The 20,343-nt window shown below is 37.6% G+C and overlaps 1 protein-coding gene and 1 pseudogene across 1 annotated transcript in view; one reads left to right on the top strand and one right to left on the bottom strand.

Annotated features, from left to right (window-relative positions):
- Nucleotides 1-20,343, bottom strand: part of EDA (ectodysplasin A) — a 558,670-nt gene that overhangs the window by 205,760 nt on the left and 332,567 nt on the right. The window lies entirely within an intron of this gene.
- Nucleotides 1-20,343, top strand: part of LOC101641279 — a 39,001-nt pseudogene that overhangs the window by 2,731 nt on the left and 15,927 nt on the right.

A 20,343-nucleotide genomic window follows, 5' to 3' on the forward strand; every position in this document is an offset into this window, starting at 1 on the left:
GCAGAAAAATGAAACAAGACCCTTATCTTTCTCCATGCACAAAGGAACTCAAGATGGATAAAAAATGTAAATATGAATACCAGAGCTATTAGGATCATCAATAAAAAATATTGTAGAACACTTAAGGACCCTATTTCAGGTCATACATAGACTACCAAGTACAATAAAGCAAACAAATTTATGTCATCTGCACATCGCAATATGTTAATAAACCTTTTTCTAATCGTGATGCCACATTTGTCTTCATACAATCCAGATTCTCTGATTATTTGCTCAGTGCATAGATTGAATAAATACAGTGAGAACTTACAACTCTGAAGCACACTTTTACTGATATTAAATCTTTTTGTTCAACTGCCTCTTGATCCAGGTACAAGTTCTGCATAAGCACAATGACGGTTTCTAGAATTCTCATTCTTCTCAAGGTTATCTAGCTTGTTAGGCTTCACACAATCGAGCATCTAGGCATAGTCAATAAAACAGAGGTAAACATTTTTTTCCTGGTATTCTCTGCTTTCAGCTAAGATCCATCTGACACCAGAAATGATATCCTTTATTCCAAATCCTCTTCTGAATGCAGCCTGAACCTCTGGCCATTCCCTGCCAATGTGGTTCTACAAACGTTGTTTGAAGATTTTCAGAAAACTTTTATTTACATGTGATATCAATGATATTGTTTTATAATTAGGACATTCTGTTGGGCCACTTTTCTTTGTAATGTGCATAAATATAGATCTCTTCCAACCAGCTGGCCAAGTATTTGTCTCCCAAATTTCCTGGCAGAGATGAATAAGTGCTTCCAATGCTTCATCACCTGGTTGAAACACTTCAATTGGTATTCCATCAGTTCCTGGAGGCTTGTTGTTGTTTTTTAGCTAATGCCTTCAGTGCAGCTTGAACTCATTCTTTTAGCACCATTTGTTCTTGCTTATATGCCACCTCTTATAATGTTGGAATGTGGATCAGTTCTTTTTGCTACAATGGTCTTGTGTATCCTTTTCATCTTCTGTAGCTGCTTTCAACATCATTCAATACTTTACCCCTAGAATCTTTCAATATTGCAACTTGAGGCTTGACTTTTTCTTGAGTTATTTCAGTTTAAGAGATGCAGAACATGTTCTTCCCTTCTGGTTTCCTACTCATAGTTCTTTGCACATTTTCTTGTAATATTTTCACGTTGTCTTCTGAAGCTGCCCATTGAAAATGTCTATTCAACTCTTTGACTTCCTCATTTTTCCATGTGCTTTCACTATTCTATTATTAATATCCAGTTTCAGAGTCTCTTATGACATACACCTTGATGGTTTCTCTCTTTCTTGTCTTTTAAAATGACCTTTTGCCTTTTTTATGAATGATGTTCTTGATGTCCTCCAACAGTTCATCAGGTGTTCTGTCATTAGTGTTCAATGTGCAAATCTGTTTTTATATGTTCTCTAAATTCAGGTGGGATAGACTCAAGGGCATATTTTGGATTTATTGTAACTTTCTTCAGCTTCAACCGGAACTTACATGTGAACAATAGTCTGTTCCACAGTTAGCCTAGCTTTAGCTGCTGATATCTCTTCCCACAGATGTAGTTAATTTTATTCCTGTGCATTTAATCTGGAGAAGTCCATCTGTATACTAACCTTTTGTGTTGTTGAAAAAGGGTATTATCTATGAACATGTAATTGGTCTTGCCAAATTCTATCATGCCATCTCCAGTGTCATTTCTATGACAAGACCATATTTTCCCACTACTGTTCTTTCCTCTTTGTTTCTAACTTTTGCATCTCAATCACCAATAATTACCAATGAATCGCGATTGCATGTTTGATCAAGTTCAGATTGAAGACAGTGCCAGAGTTCTTCAATTTCTTCACCACTAGCTTTGTGATTAGTTGTATTGATTGGATTTTCTTGAAGGCGAATAGATATAATCCTATCATAGACAGCATTGTACTTCAAGATTGATTTTTAAATGGCCTTTTGACAATGAATGCAACACCATTCCTCTTGATTGTGTCAATCCTGGTAGAGTATATCATATGATTTTCTGATTGAAAATGGTCAATACCAGTCATTTAAACTCATTAATGCCTAAGATGTCAATATTTATGTGTTCTATTTCATTTTTGACCACTTCCAATTTTCCTTGATTAATACTTCGCACATTCCAATTTCCGATCATAGCATATTTTTCTAGCTGCGTCTCTTTACCTTGAGTTGAGTCCCATCAGCAAGTGAAGATCCTGAAGTTCCACTCCCAAAGGCTTTACCTGACTCAAGTCACCATGTTTGACTCCACTCCTAGAAAGCAATTCCTCCTGTGTCATATTTCAAGTACCCTCTGACTGGAGGGAACCATCTTCCAGCACTATTTCTGAAAATGTTCTGCTTCCATTCATTAGGCTGTCAGTATCTGACAATATTTCCAAGTTATGCATAAGGTGTTGAATGCCTACTTCCTCTGAAGTGGGGACCTGAATTCTTTTTCATTGAAAGATCCACTAAAACTTGTTCACTTTGGTGCTGACACTTGAAATACCAGTGACATGGCTTCCAGAATCACAGCAACATGCAAGCCACCACAGTACAACAACCTGACCATCAAGTGGTGGATTTTCAACATGGTCTTTTTGAATTTCATGTTATTCTACTAGGATAAGTTTAATTTTGAAAATGTCTCTTGTAGTAAACAAATCTGAAGCCACCAATTAGGCTAATGGCAGTGCACTACCAAACAATCAAATACTTCTGCATATGGCAACCTAGAGCAATAGAAAATATTCTGGTTGCTATGATCAACATAAACCCTTTGGTGAGGCCATTAGGAACAAATCTAGCCTGCGAAGTGTACCCTAATTGCATCTCTCACAAAACTCATTCTATTCTTGTGCTGACCAATCAGGCTGGAGAAAAATTGAAATGGTTCTCAAATATCTCCTTTCAATGCATTTTTTAGAGTGGATGCTGTGATCTCACATTAAACGAACCATCTACTAGTGCTCAATCATCTAGGCCCACAACACAATAGCTCTTCTTTAGGATTGTACTTCACAATAGAGGAAAACACGTAAAAACAGATGGCGCTACATATACCCTGGCGGGGTAAGGTGGAGGAGGGAGGGGATAAAAGAGAGCTGATATCAAAGAGTTAAAGAAGAAAGAAAATGTCTTGAAACTGATGGGGGGCAGCAATTGCTCAATTATGCTTGATCTAATTTATTTATGGACTGTTATAATATCTGTAAGAGCTTTCCAAATAAAATGATTTAAAAAAAATCAAAGTAGAGTGGCAGCCACCAAGTTACAGGGGTAAAAGTGTTGGCATAAAATCTTAGTGATTGCAAAGAGATGAAAGCAAAGTAGTTCTATATTAGAGCCTGGGACCCGATACATCAGATAACACAATGACAATTGCTATTCTGACTGCTGTAAACAAGGATAAGTAAAAACTGATGATGCACATGAACTGTCACTATATAAAGGAAATTCGTTAAAATTATTACTATATAAAGGAATCTATTACATAGGTTATTCAAATTTTAAATAAAATAGAAAAAGTAAGGAAGTTCCACATTTTTTCTTTTCAATAAAATTACTGAAATAGATAATGATGTTTGTTTTTACGCTATATGCCTACGATTTTTTAATAAGTATATTCGGATATCCGGAATAAATCCTCTCTCATAGTACTCTAACACAGTATTATGAAAGCTGAAGAACTTTTTGCTGAAGTGAACTAATAAACTGAAGCTAAATTTTAAAAGTAAAATTTTCAGTTTAAATGAGTGGACGGGAGTACTAGAGCTTTGTGGACAACTTCCAAATCAGGGTCTGATAGAGCTTCTTAAAATACAGTGTTAAAATGAAATGACTGCATTTTTCTCATGTTGTTCTGTTTATTTAAATTATGATCTTATACAAATTCCTACTTCCATGTTCATGTCCAGTTTGAGTCATATTAGTCAAATTTAATCTATGTTTCCACTTCATGTTGTCAAAAGTAATTAACACTGTGGCAATAGGCTGAAGCTTTGACACACTGCACTAGAAGTAGTATGGGGTGAATTCTTACCCTCATGTTCCTATAGTGCATGACTTAACGAGATAGATCACTTAAAGTTTGCTTCCTACAAGGACGATGTTCTTAATGTCATCCTACAACATGTCTAGTCCTTAGTATTCCACGTGTTCAAATCTATTTTGGATGTGGGGTAGGGGTGGGAAGGTGGGGACAGGCCCTGCATAGCCACAACAATGGTGAAAGAGAAGAACAAAACAGGAGGGTTTGCACTTCCTGGTTTAAAAATACACTATATTGTATGTATGGATTTTGATCAGAGTTGTATGAGCCCCCAATAAAATGATTAAATAAAATAAAATGCACTATACAGCCACAGTAATAAATATAGCCTAATACTGCCACAAAAATAAAGCAATGGAACAGAAATAAAACTGCAAATCTATGATCAGCTGAACAAAATTATTATTGAGATAGACTCTAAATTCAGGTGGGATATACACAAGGTAGTATTTTGATTCTCATGGACTTGTTTTCATTCTTCAGCTTCAACTTGAACATGCATATGAGCAAATGATCAGCTGTTCCTTGTTCTGACGGCTGATCCTGATATTCTCTATATTCTCTGTCCACACTTGTAGTCAGTTCCACTCCAAAGCATTCCATTTACTAAGATCAACACAATGCAGTAGCTATTTCTATTGTTGATAAAAAGGTATTTGTAATGAATGAATTACTGGTCATGCAAAATGCTATCATGTGATATCTGGCATTGTTTCTGTCACCAAGGCCATATTTTCTTTCTTTTAAAAAAATATTTTATTGGCAATATGGTTCACATATCATAAACTTTCAGAGTGCAGTCATGTTAACATGTCGTGCAATCACCTTTACAATCAGTTTCAAACCATTTTCTTCCCTTTGGATTTGTAATTAGCTCATTTCCCTCCACCCACCCATCTCCGCATCATGCCCCAAATAAGCCCCTAATCCCGTTACTTTGTCTACAGCTTCCATCACCCTGGTCTTCGTATAGTGGAAAATGTACATACGAAGAAGACCTGCAACAATAACAAAATAAACTAGATTTGAAAACTCTAATGGAGAAAAAAGCAGGGAGTATTAAAAACTAGACCAATTGTAAAATGGGTCAAAAGGGAAATAAAATGATCATGTATCATATTTTAACCTAATTACACCTGTCATGTTTGTATTTACAGTATTCTCTGTCTAATAGCAAGGTTATTTACAACCTTGAACTATGGTCAAATGGGATTCAGAGACTTAATCCATGTAGGAACCCTGCAAATGGATTTTGGTTCCACTGTCATCCATTGCCTTCTGTGAATTTGGTGTTTACAATTTAAGCTCTGAAACCATTCCATCTTTTGTGTTTGTTGTTTATTATTTATAATGCTTGGATCACACAAGCTAGTATGCCTTTTCCATGTGGCCTACGTTCATGCCTCACTTAGATGTCTGCTTGGTTGAAGAAAATGTAAGGACATATTTTCCAATTACCAATCTTTCCTTTCTGTTCCCAATTTTTGCATTCCAATCACCACTAACAGTAAATTTATCTGGATTGCATGTTGAATCAACTTCAGAGTGCAGAAATTGGTAAACAAATTTCTTCATCTTTGGCTATCATAGTTGGTGCATAAATTTGAATAATAGTTGTATTAACGGGTCTTCCTGGTAGATGTAGAGATATTATCTCATCATTGTATTTCAAGATGCTTAATGCACCACCATCCTTCTTCAACTTACCATTCTTGACATAACAACCATACGATTGCCAAATATAAAATTTTCAGTACCAGTCCATGCCAGCTGGGATATTGATCTTTATGGGTTCCATTTCATTTTTGAAAAAAAATCCAATTTTCCAAGATTCATACTTTGTACATCCCATGGTATGATTATTAGAGAACCTTTGCAAATGTTTCTTTTAATTTTGAATCATGGCACATCAGCAAATGAAGCGTTCATCTTCTGGCACTAAATCATTCAATGTTCTACTCCTTTTCATAAGGTTTTCAGTGGCTAACTTTTCAGAAGTGGACTGACACTTCCTAGTCTGTCTTAGTCTGAAAGACTTGTTGAAGTGTATCCACCATGGGTGATTCAACAGATATCTTAAATATCAGTAGCTAAGCTTACAGCATTACAGCAACACACAAGCCACTAGTGTACAAAAGAGAGGCAGATGAGCAGTGGGCTCTTTTAATAGACATGATAAAAGAATGATAGCATTGGGGTTATAGTACCAACAGAGACTCATTCAAAGAAAGCAATTGGTCTTAAACACCTATCTCTCAAGAAACAAATCATTGTCATTCAGAGAGGAAAGAATATTCAATGGTCCAGTAGGTTAACTAACTAACTGCTGAGAAGAAATAGATTTGCCAGTATTTAAGTAAAAGTAGAACACTGAAGGATAAAATGGAAAAATACACACAATTTTAATATACATTCTGAATGTACAGATCCTGTACTTTACCTTATCAGTAAAAATATCTCCCATGTCAATATTTAACTAAAAAGAGGCACAGTGGTTTCTAAACAGAGGGTGATTTACAAGTTAAGGAAAGATGTGTTTACATTTAGAAATGCGTTTTCTGTAAAATTCCAAGGTTCGAGCTTAAATATCTGTTGTTAAAGAAAGAAGAATTAGGCAGTTTTTATACCATTAGCTCAATATTAGTATTTACTGGTATCCCCCTTCTTTTGAGGAGGTAGAGGTTAGGAGACCTGTGTATGTGTATAACGAAGTATTTAAAAATCTTAATATGAGGGAAATATGAGGGAAGGGAAGCAGCATAAATTTGTGCTAAATTTCTTTCCCCACTCCATATCCCAAGATGGTGGCAAGTAAAACAACAAAAAAAGAGGTCTCAATGAATTTATTCCTTTGTATTTCCTGGCAAGAGCAAGTTCATTTGCTTTTGAGGAAAAACAACCCAAACTTATTATTTCAAAGCAAAGGCGCCCTGGTGGTGCAATGGCTAAGTGCTTGGTCAGCAGTTTGAACACACCAGCTGATCTGCATAAAAAAAAGACTTTACTCCCATAAGGACTTAACTCCTGTAAAGATTAAAGTATCGAAACCCTAACTGGAGCAGTTTTATTCTCTGTGTCATGGGGTCCTTATGAGTCGGAATCTGCTTGATGCATGCAACCACAGAGACATTTCAAAGCATTTGAAAATGTAAGTATAAAACAGAAAAATGATAGAAACTAAAACAGAAATCCCTTAATTTCTAAATTTTAAAAATGTGAGTTGTGAAGAGGAATACGTACTATAAAAATGTAAGTGGATATAGTTTTAAAAATAAATAACTTAATATTTCTGAAATATTTGTCCCAAGTACTCAGGTTAAAGACATGGCTAAAACAAACTAAAGTAACAGTAATAGCATGATAGAAAAGGAACATGAAACCAGGTTATCTTAGTTCTAGTTTTACATCTACCACAAATTCCATGTTACTCGTGTTAGGTATATGTCTTTTTTTACACAACGCTATATGGATCAGTATCAGCCCTGATATGAAAACTGGATTGTAGGCTCCTTGAGATATGAATTATGTGGTGTTTTTTAAAAAAAAAATCATTTGATTGACATATACTTCATGTATCCTACAATTTAATTATTCATTTATTCATACTAAGAAGAGTTGTGCAATTAACACCACATACAAATTTCAGAATATTTTCTTCTCATACTCATTGTTGTTAGCTTCCCATTCTCCAAACCTCTGCTGCCATGCGACTACGTAATTATTAATCCAATTACCATCTCTATAGATTTACCTATCCTGGATTTCGTATACAGAAAATCAAACAAAGCACAAACAGGAAATAGGCAAACAAACCAATAACCAGCAATAATTACTAGACGAAACAGAAAAACTTCAATCAAAAATAAATAAGAAAATATTAAAAATGGAAACAACTTTAAAATGGGTCATAAGGGAGATCAAACAATAAAGCATTACAAGTTAGCCTAACTATATTTGTTGTAATTGACTTTACAATGCTCTCTGTCTGGTAGCAAGGCTATTCCCATCCCTGTTTGTGGCAGGTAGGGATTCTCTGAAGGTTTAATTCATATGAGGACCCTGCAAATGGATTTGGGGCTTCTACTGTCATCCATAGCCTTCTGAAAACCAGGCGTTCACAATTTTAGCTCTCATACCATTCCCTTCTTCAGATTTGTATTTTATTATTTAGAATCATTGGATCATGCAGGCTAGAATGTTTCTTTCATGTGTACTTAGTGGATACTTCACTTAGATGACTACTTGCTATAAGACAAGCCTTTAAGACCCCAGACACTATTTTTTGATAGCTAGACATCATCTGGTTTCTTCACCACACTTTGCTGTAGCACCCATATCATCAGGCATCTCTTTATGAGGGAGAGTATCCAGTTGGGCCATGTCATAAGAACTAATTGTTCTTAGGTTGGAGGATAGAATTAAATTTGAGCCCCACATCCATTCATATATCTGTGGTTTGTATATATCTCTGGTTTGCTTTAGAGACATCATGACCATTTTATGACAGAGAACAATATAAATCATCTCCCTGGGGCATAAGGTAATTCTGTTGGGAGTGTTATTATTTTAGCCAATGGTATAGAATTGAAAACATGGTTGAGAAAAGGAAATTATGTAAGCATAGGCTGGCTTCAGATCATAATACATGAATTGTTGACTTACACAGATTAAAATCTGAAGTGACTGGGAATTATTTACATAAGCAATGGGGGTTGATGATAGCGTAAAACTTTCAGTAACACTCATTCACAAAGGCAGAACCAAGCCTACCAGACTAATACATACCATAAGAAAGTAAGGGAGGAATTAAAATAATACATTTATGGTAGTCCTGGGCTACCATTCATTGGGTACCCTCAAAGCGAGCGATCTAAGCCACAATCCAATGACCACCAATTCCATAAACGCGGGGCCACAGTGATTTGCTTCTTCTCACAGCAGGGTGTTTCAGCTTTAAGTACAAGGGAATCTGCTGATTCCTTGAACCTGCTACCAGTGAGTTTGAACTAAAGCTCAATTGACGTAGTGGTGTAGGCTTACGTGGTTCTTACTTTTAATCTTTTTGTTGTGAATTAGATGATGGTTTACCGAACAGATCATTGTTTTTGCATTCACCAATTTATATATACATTTTGTTTCAACTCATCCACTTCAATCCCCTCAATGTACCCTCACTTATCCCATTTCCTCTATTTCCCCTTTTTCCATTCCTCTTCTTTCTTAACCTTCAATGCTGTCCCTTGAGTAAATACTACCCTTTTGATCTTAAATGGTTGATTACTCTAACAAGAGCTTGAGCTCAGTTCCAGACCTGAACGATGACTAAGGAGTTTGGGCGGAGGAGGTGCGACCAGTCTCTATATGACCAGTAAGCCTGCTCCATCATAATTTTGAATTTATTTTCTTATTTTTCTCCTACTCTAACCAATATCATCTAATGTGATCCTTTTTAGAGCAATTGGGAGAGACAGGTAGGCACCATCTAGTTCTGGTCTCAGGGTTGTGGAGGCTGATATTTATATGGTTCATTTGTCCATTGGACTAATTATTTCCATGTATCTTTTTATTATTGTCAATTTTCTTTCCTCTTGAAAGGGAGAGACTGATAGTTTTACCTCAACTGGCTGCTCATAAGCTTTTAAGATCTCAGTAGCTACTCATCAAAGTAGTATGCAGAACATTGTCTTTGTACACTATGGTATGACAGGTAACTTTGGTGTCGCCAGAGACGACGGTCTTGATCTCTCAGGGCCAATGAGTAAGTCTCTCAGTGTATTTGGTTATATCTAGTAAGTAAACATAACTTTGTCTCCTATTTGCAGCAAAGTTAAACACATTTATACAAATATCCTCTGCCAAATCTATATATACTCATAGGCATATTCCCATTCTCCCCCCCACACACACACCCCTATTCAGCCTGTGTTTCTCCACATAATGCTGTAATGAGATGACATCTCTTTGTTGTTTAGATTTGCATTTCTCAAATGACTAATGATCGCAAGCATTTCTTCATATGTTTGTTGACTACATGGATATCTTCTTTGGTGAAGTGTCTGTTCACACCTTCCTCTCACTTTGTAATTGGATTGTTTGTTAATTTTTAAAAATCATTTTGGGGGGCTTTTAAAACTTATATCACAATCTTATCATACATCCGTTGTGTCAAGCATACTTGTACATTTGTTGGATCATCATTCTCAAAATATTTTCTTTCTACCTTAGCCCTTGGTATCAGCTCCTCATTTTTCCCCTTCTCCCCATAAACCCTTGATAATTTATAAATTATTTTTATTTTGTCATGTCTTACACTGTCTGATATCTCCCTTCACCCACTTTTCTGTTGTCCATCTCCCAGGGAGGAGGCTATTTGTAGATCCTTGTGATCAGTACCCCCTTTCTACCCCACCTTCCCTCCACCCTCCCGGTATCGCCACTCTCACCACTGGTTCCTAAGGGGTTCATCTGTCCTGGATTCCCTATGTTTCCAGTTCCTATCTGTACCAGTGTACATCCTCTGGTCTACCTAGATTTGTAAGATAGAAATGGGATCATAATAGTGGGGTGGGAAGGGAGGAAGCATTAAATAACTAGCAGAAAGTTGTATGTTTCATCATTGCTACACTGCACCCTGACTGGCTCATCTCCTCCCCGAGACCCTTCTGTAAGGAGATGCCCAGTTGCCTACAGATGGGCTTTAGGTCTCCAATCCACGCTACCCCTCACTCAAAATGATATGATTTTTTGTTCTTTGATGCCTGATACCTAATGCTATCTAAACCTCATACATACAAGTTGTGTGATTCTTCCATGTGGACTTTGTTTCCTCTCAGCTAGATGGCCACTTGTTTATCTTCAAGTCTTTAAGACCCCAGACACTATATCTTTTGATAGCCAGGCACCAACAGCTTTCTTCACCACATTTGCTTATGCACCCACTTTGTCTTCAGTGACTGTGTCAGGAAGGTGAGCATCAAGGAATGCCAGTCAACAAAGTGTTCTTGCATTGAGGGAGTACTTGAATGGAGGCCCAATGTCCATCTTCTACCTTAATACTAAACCACAAGTATATGCACATAGCTCAATTTCCCCAACATCATATATAAATATATTTACATATGTAGATGCCTATATTTAGACCTCTATAAATGCCCTATGCCTCCTAGTTTTTTCCTCTATTTCCTTTTACTTTCCTCTTATCCCACTATCATGCTCAGCCTTCATTTGGGTTTCAGTAATTCCTTTCAGTTACACTATCCTTGATCAAGCCCTACCAGGCCTCCTACACCTTCCTCAACACTGATTTTGGATCACTTGTTGTTTCCTTGTCCCTGGGTTTGTTAACACCCACTTCCTTTCCCCCACCTATAAATGTTAGTGATTAGTCCTTTGTCTGATATGTCAATGCCAAATATGTTTTCACAATGGGTTCTCTTTTTACTCTTTTGGTGAAATCTTTTGATGGGCATAAATGGTGAACGTTTAGGAGGTCTCAGTCATCTAATTTGTCTTCTGCTGTTTGTGTCATTTTCATTACGCTTGATAGTGTAGTTGTGCCATATTTTAAGGCCCCTGATTTGTCCCTAATGTTTCAGTGATGATATTTATATTTCTAGATTTTATATTTGATACTTGATCTATCTTGAGTTTGTTTTTGTATGTGGTATGAAATGTGGACCTTGCTTCATTTTGCTCCAAATTGATATCCAGTTTTGCCAGTACCATTTGTCAAAGTGATAATCCATCCCACACCCCCTGCATTTAATGCATTTAATCTTTTGTCAAAGATCAGGTATCTGTAGGTGAATGGGTTTACTTCTGGGTTATTAATGCTGTTCTAATGGCCTATTTGTCTATGACTTTAAGAATGTTTTGATTACTGTGACTGTATAGTAGGTTTTGAGATTGGGAAGTGAGAGGTTATGTGTCTTAAAGTCTATGTACCTCACACTTTCTACATCCTTCAAAATGAGAAGACTGTACGACACAATATATTAAGTGCCTTTTAGATTTAATAAAGAGGACCTCTAATGATTATGATTTGGACTGCTAGCTGCAAGGTCAGAAGTTCAAGGCCACAAGTTATTCCATGGGAGAAATACTGGGCTTTCTACTCCTGTAAAGAGTTAAAACCAAAAAACTAAACTCACTGCCAAACATTTGAATTGCTGCCCAATGTGCAGCCACTACACAACCAGGGCAGTCTTAGAAACTAACAGGGGCAGTTCTACCCTATCTTATAGGGATGTTATGAGTTGGAATTGACTTGATGGCAGTGAGGTTAGTTTCATTTATTTATTTATTTAAATGTAAGAGTTCATATTACATATAGTAGTATGGTATAACATTTGAGTGAAAACCCAAATAATTGAAACTAAGTTTAAATGGGTAATTATTTTTCAAAGGAAATAGAATTTATATCTTAACAAATAAACTGTCCTCAGGCTGATTTTTCTAGAAACTCAAATTGTTCCGCATTCTAAAATATGTAGGCTTCCTTAACTAATCATGTTTTTATATTATTTTATTTTTATTTTGTTCTTAGGTGCTATCTAGTCAGTTCAACTCAACAAAACTTTGCCTGGTCCTGTGACATTCTCACAATTATTGCTATGTTTGCACCCATTGTTGCAGCCACTATGTCATACCATCTCAATGAAGGTTTTTTTCACTGACCCTCTACTTTAACACCATTTGCCTGTTAATATGATGTATTGTGGTACCTTGTATGCTGCTGTAATACTGGAAGCTATGGCTAATGGTCTTTCAAATACCAGCAGGGTTACTCATAGTGGACAGATTTCAGTGGAGATTCCAAACTAAGACTAGGAGGAAGGAAGATGTGGTCCAGTTTTAAAAACAAGTATGCACTGAAACCTTATGAATACCTGATATAGTGCTGGAAAATGAGCCCCTCAGTTTGGAAAGCAAGCCAAATACCCTGAGTAAGAACTGCTTCCATAAAATGGAATTGACCTTAATGGGATAAGTAGACCAATCCCTGGAACTATCATTTGCTGATATGCTATAATCAAAGGGAAAAGAATTAGCCACAAACATCCATTAATACTCAGAATATGGAGTGCACAAAGTATGAATACAGGGAAATTATAAGCCAACACAAAACTGAACACATAAATATAAATATCCTAGGCTTTAGGGACAGTCCTAAGCTGCCCTATAGAGTGGCTAAAAATCAGAATTGGTTTGATGGCAGTAAATTTTTTGAGAGGCATTAGTGAGTAGAAATGAATTGGTATTAGCCATTTTGAACTAGACAATCACATGGTTGATACTATGCTGAGGATGACCAACTGAAAATGAATGGCATCACATTCATTGCCAAAATGAACTTTTCAAAATTTATCTTCAAATATAATGCTGCTTGTAATAGGATAATATCCATACTTTCATGGAAAAAAGTACAGATAGATTGCTTCTTAGAAGTGTGGATTGGGAGACCCCATCTTGTGTGCCATTAATATGTTATAAAGAGAGATTAGTTTCTGGAAAAAGACATATTGTTTGGTAAAGCACAGAGTTGGTGAAAAGAGGAAGATCTTCAAGGAGATAGATTGCACTGTGGCTACAACGAAAGTATTGAACATAACAATTGTGATGATGGTATAGGACTGGTCGGTGTTTCAGATAGATAAGGTCACTATGAGTCAGAACTGACTGGATGGCACCTAACAACAACCACAAGGAAGATCAGTTAATATGACTATTAGTCAAATTTATGTACCAACCACTAAAGCCAATGAAAAGAAATTGAAGAATTCTACCAATTTCTTTGGTCTGAAATTGATCAAACATGCAATCAAGATCCATTGATAATTTGTAATCCATTGAGAATCAAGATACTTTGATAACTGGTGGTTGCAATGAGAAAGTTGAAAACAAAGAGGAAGTATAGATGTTGGACAATATGGCCTTGGCAATAGAAAAGACACTAGAGATTGCAAGACCAATGCTTTATTCTTTGCACATGTCCCTTTTTTGCTCTACAAATGAACCTCACCATATGGAATATATAGTAATGAAATAGACTACTTCTATGGAAGGAGAAAATGGAGAAACTGAATATCATCAGTCAAAACAAAGTTGGGGTGACCAAGGAACAGAAGTTCAAGTTCAAGTTGAAGAAAACCAAAACAATCCGTGAAAGTCAATATACAACATGAATGTGGAGATAATCTTAAGAACATATTTGACACATTAAGCACTGAAGACCAGAACACTTGTGGTGTGATATCAAATACATCATACATGAAGAAAATAAAATAATTTAAAAGAAAAGAAAAAATATCAAAGTAGATGTCAGATGAGACATTGAAATGTACTCGTGAATATAGAGAAGCTAAAGCAACAAGAAGGAATGATGGAATCAAAGAGCTGAACACAATTTTCAAAGGGCAGTTTGAGAAGACAAAGTGAAATATAATGAAGCATACAAAGATCTGGAGTTAGAAAGCAAAAAGGGAAGATTATGTTTGCCAATTCTCTAATTGAAAGACCTGAAGAAAATTTTCAAGTTATATGTTGAAACAGAAGGATTCAATGTGCAAAATATTGACTGATGCAGGAAGCATCAAAAAAAGATGGAAGGAACACTATAGTCCCTATACCAAAAAAAAGGGGTCAACATTCAATCATTTAAAGATGTAGCAGAAAATTAATAACCTACAGTATAGAAGGAATAAGTCCTAGCAACAATGAAGGTGCTGGCGAAAAACAAGATTCCAGGAACTGATGGAATACCCATAGGAATGTTTCAACAAACCAATGTAGTGCTAGAAGCACTCACTGATATAAAGAAATTTGCAAGACAGTTACTTGGCCAATGGACTGGAAGGTATCCATGCTCATATCCATTACAAAGGTGACCTAAAAAATGTGGGGATTTTAAAACAATATCATTAATACTACATCCAAGTAAAATTGTGCTGAACATAATTAACAAATGGTTACAGCAGTACACTGATAAAGAACTGCCAGAAATTCAAACCGGATTCAGAAGAGGACATGTTCATATCATTCTTCATATCAAGTGAATATTGGTTGAAAGTAGAGAATACAAGAAAGATGCGTACTTGTTGTTATGATTCACACCAAACTGTGTGGATCATAACAAACTATGCCAAGATTACAACACATAAAAATTTCAGAACAATTAATTGCTCTTATGGGGAACCCGAGAACAACAGAGTGAGGGGATAAATGGCCTAAAGTGGCTTAAAACCAGGAAAGGTATGCATATGAGTTGTACCCTTTCACCATACTTATTGAATCTGTACACTGAGCAGATAATTTGAGAGGCTAGTCTGTAAAAAGAACAAGTCATCAAGATTAGTGCCAGGCTAATTAACAATCTGTGATACGCAGATGATAAAATCTGAAAGTGAAGACTTGCTGAAAGTGTAGACTTGAAGCACTTACTGATGATGATCAAAGAATGATCTTCTACCTTTAGTATGAATTACATCTCAATGTAAAGAAATATCACCATAAACGGAGAAATGTTTAAAGTTGCCAAAGATTGCATTTTATTTAATTTCATAGTAAACACTCATGGAAGCAGTAATCAAGAAATCATAGGGACCACTGTACTGGACAAATATGCTGCAAACGACCTCTTTAAAGTAGTAAATGACAAAAAAGTCACTTTGAGGGCTAAGGTGTACCTGACTCAGGGCATGGTATTATCAGTCATCTCATAAGCATATGAAAGCTGGACAATGAATAAAGGCGAATGAAAAATAATCAATACATTTGAATTAGTGTTGGCAAAGAAAATTGAAAGTACCATGGACTTAGAGAAAAATAAACAAATCATCCCTAAAAAGCAGCAATGAACGAATGAAGCACCTTGCTGCAAGGGAAGAACTGGAGGAAATCATGCTAAGTGAAGTAAGCCACGCACAAAAGGCCAAGTATAACATGAGTCCACTGAGGTAAGCTTAAAAAATGGGTCGTAGGGGAAAAGTTACTATATACATACATTCCTGGGGTGAGGTACAGGTACTATGGCAGGGACCAAACCCAATCCAGGAATACATATGGAGGCCAACTAAATAGGAGGGGGAAAGAAAGAGGGGGGAAAAAGGCATGGGTAGGTGGGGAGCAGGGCACTAACCCACCCAAGTATGGTATTGTTTATCTCTCCACTGGAGAGGGAGAGGGAGACAAGAGTATGGTATTGTTTATCTCTCCACAGGAGATGGAGAGGGAGACCAGGATTCAACCCGATGTGCCAAGACGTGAACAAAACATACCGGCATGTACCAGGGAACCAATAGAGAGATCTGCATGGTCGGCCCCAATCCCAACTATGTTGACACCCCCCCTCCTCTCAGAAGAATGGACTTCAGAGGACAGCACAGAAGCTACAACTTGGAGAGAGGGGCACATATGATTAGAGCACACAGTAGAAACAAAGAGGGATGGAGAGTAAGGGGAACACATCCTGGCCCACCAAGTCCCGAAGACTATTCCTGCTCAGAGCAGACAATGCACAAAGAGGACCATAGGGCCAGCCCCACCGTGAAACACGGTGTATTAGTCTGGGTACTTTGGAGAAACAAATCCACAGCGACTCACGTATAAGAGAGAGTTTTATGTAAAGAAAAGGTGCATCACGAAAACATCCCAACCCAATGCTGCCCAAGCCCACAAGTCCAACATTAACCCATTAACCCAACACCAGTCCACAAAGTCCTCCACCTCACAAAACAGAGGCAATGATGCCGACTGCAGGAGGAAAGCTGAGTCCATGAACGTGTAAGCATCTCAGCACTGGCAAGGGTCTCCACACGGCTGCTCCAGCACCCAGGGCTGCATCGGGATAGATCCATGCGGCTTCTCCTTGAGGATGTCTTGTAGGAAATCCATCTTGCAAGCTGAAGCAGGGAACTGCTAAGGCAGCTGCACCCGATGCAACCATCACAAAACAAGAGACCCGAGAACTAGAAAGGCGAGGCTTCACCACCCATTTATCCCTCCGCCTTTCAACCAGTACCACATGTGATTATTGGCCAGGCTGGCACAATTAACTAACTCACACGGCATCCCTCACTGAACCATAGAGCTATGGGGAACAACACTGGAGACACAGAGTGGGAGTTATGCAAAATCTGACCCCATAACACTGGGGCGAACACTAAGAGCAAGCAACAGAGCAGCAAGGAGAGCAAAGTAATTAAATCCCCAGGGAATACCAAAAATAGAATTTGGAGACAGAGACTCCATCAGACTCAACTGGAAAACACACATAAAGGCCAACAAACAGATTTTCCATATTTGTCAGTGGCTTTCTTTTTGTTGGTTTTGACTTCCTTTGTTCTTTTGTATGGCTTTGCCTGTTTTTTGCGCTTGTTTATGTCTCTGCATGTCTATATACATAAGATAGGTGGGATAAACAATTCAGAGATGAAAAGAATGGGATGGATGGTTCCGAGGGGGGGTGTACAAAAGAAGGGAAGGTGGGAGAAAGGAAGGGGGTGGGGGAGAACCAACCCAGGGACAAGGGAACAACAAGTGAACTAAAATCAATGGAGAGAAGGACATAGGATGCCTAGTGGGGCTCAATCAAGGGCAATGTAGCAGCGAGGAATTACTAAACCCAAATGAAGGCCAAACATGATGGTGGGACAAGAGGAAAATGAAAGGAAATAGAGGAAATAATCAGGAGGCAAAGGACATTTACAGAGGCCTAAATACAGGCATGTGCATATGTAAATATATTTATATATAATGAGAGGGGAATAGATCTATGTTCTTATATCTATATGTTAAGAATTAAGGTTGTAGATGGACATTGGGCCTTGACTCAAGTAGTCCCTCAAGGCAAAAACACTTTGTTCTAATAATCCAGCATTCCGTGATGCTCACCTTCCCAATAAGGTCCCTGAAGACAAAATGGGTGCATAAGCATAAGCAAATGTGATGAAGAAAGCTGATTGTGCCTGACTATCAAAAGATATAGCATCTGGGGTCTTAAGAGCTTGAAGATAAACAAGCAGCCATTTAGCTGAGAAGTAACAAAGCCCACTTGGAAGAAGTTCAGCAGCCTGTGTGGTCATGAGGTATCGATGGGATCAAGTATCAGGTATCTAAAACTCAGAAACAAATCATACCCAATGTGAATGGGGGGTGGGCATGGAGTGGAGACTCAAAAGCCCATCTGTAAACAACTAGACATCCCCTCACAAAAGGGTCACAAGGAAGAGACGAGCCAGTCAGGGTGCAGTATAGCACCAATGAAACACACCGCTTTCCTCTAGTTCCTTAATGCTTCCTTCCCGCCACTCTCATGACCTCAATTGTACCTTACAAATCGGATTAGACCAGAACATGACACTGCTACAGATAAGGGCCGACAACACAGGGAATCCAGGATAGATAAACCCCTCAAGGCCAACAATAAGAATAGAGATACCAGGAAGATAAGGGGAAGGTGGGGCAAGAAAGGGGAAATCGATCACAAGGATCAATATATAACCCCCTCCCAGGGGGATGAACAGCAGAAAAGTGGGTGAAGGGTGACAGAGGATGATGTAAGATATGAAAATAATAATCTATAACTTATCAAGGGTTCATGAGGAAGGGTGGGGGGGGAATGAAGAGCTGATATGAAGGGCTCAAGTAGAAAGAAAATGTTTTGAAAATGATGATGGCAGCATATGTACAAATGTGTTTGACAAAATGGATGAATGTATGGATTGTGATATAAGATGTAAGAGCCCCAAACAAAAGTATTTAATAAACAAACAAACAAACAAATCTGTCTTGGTAGAAGTAGAGCCAGAATGCTTCTTGGAACCTAGGATAGCAAGACTTCATCTTCTGTACTTTGAATGTACTGTCAGGAGAGACCAGTCCCTGGAAAAAGGGCATCATACTTTATAAAGTAGATGAGCTGAAACATAACAATTGTGAGGATGGTGCAGGACATGGTAATGTTTGTTTTGCTGTATATATGCCTTCTGGGTGTTGGAATGCACTTAAAGGCACCTAATAACAACAGCATAATTACTTTCATCAGCCAGGTATCCCCTCCCTAGTTTGTCCAACAATCTAATTTCTCTTTGGAAATGCTTTATTTCAGGATTTACAATCTAACCTACCCTACTCATATCACAAGTTTTATCTCCTGATACAAACTCTAGTGGTCCATAAAATATAGGATCAGGACAAAGAGAGATCAGCAGATAAGCCCAGGCAAGTGCCAACACAATAGTTTACATTCTTCTTTCTGGGTTGCTGCTTCATATTACTGGTGTTTCCTCATTCCTGGTTCTCCTACTAGGCCACCTCAGCCATGCATTTAAAATGGTGGTTTTATATCTCCTCTGCACTAGAAGAATTCATGTATATATTTATCTTTATATCATCCTAGATGTCCTAAACATATGAAAGAAGGTAAAGACAGATCTTCCTTGATTTTCAGTTCCACATAATGATAGAGTCACATTAAGAAGTTTTTTCCCCTTTTATAGTGTATAACAGGTCCAATGGACAATTAATTCCAGAATGTGGAGGAAGCAGGTCAGTCAATAACATAGCCAGAACCCTAAGTTTCGGTTTTGCTGGCCTTTTGTATTTCGACCTTCCAAACCACTCACTATCATTGAGTACATTTGGACTCATAGAAATCCCATAGTACTTGGTAGAAATGCCTCAGTGGCTTTCTAAGACTGCAACTCTTCACAGGAGTAGAAAACCTCATCTTTCTCCTGTGGAGTGGCTGGTGGTTTTAAACTACTCATCTCCTGGTTAGCAGGCCAACACATAACCCACTGTGCTACTAGTGTACATCAAAATCATCTGGATGGCTTGTTAAAACACATATTACTGATCCCCACTCCTGTGTTTCTGATTTAGTAAGACTGGGCAGGACCTTAGTACTTGCATTTGTAACAAGTTTCCAGATGATGTCAATGCCAGCAGTTGACAAATCATAGCTTAAGAATCATGGTGTTGAACTATATGAATCTAAGTAATTCACGACTCTTCATCTTACTTCTATTTGAATCACATAAAAGTGAAAAATGAAAGTTTTCAGAACTAGCCAAACAAGTAGGAAGATGGGTTTATTTAAAAGAGGCACATGATTTATATAATATCTATACTGAGGTTTCGGTCTTCTATCGTTTCTCAAAACATTTTCTCTCCATTTAAACCCCTGACATTAGGTCCTCATTTTTCCCCTCCCTCCCCGCTCCCCCCTCCCGCATGAGCCCTTGATAGTTTATAAATGGGTATTTTGTCATATC

This window comes from Echinops telfairi, unplaced genomic scaffold (assembly GCF_000313985.2).
Source record: "Echinops telfairi isolate 266 unplaced genomic scaffold, ASM31398v2 ScPeMD7_7415;HRSCAF=8453, whole genome shotgun sequence".
Classification (NCBI taxonomy): Eukaryota; Metazoa; Chordata; class Mammalia; order Afrosoricida; family Tenrecidae; genus Echinops; species Echinops telfairi.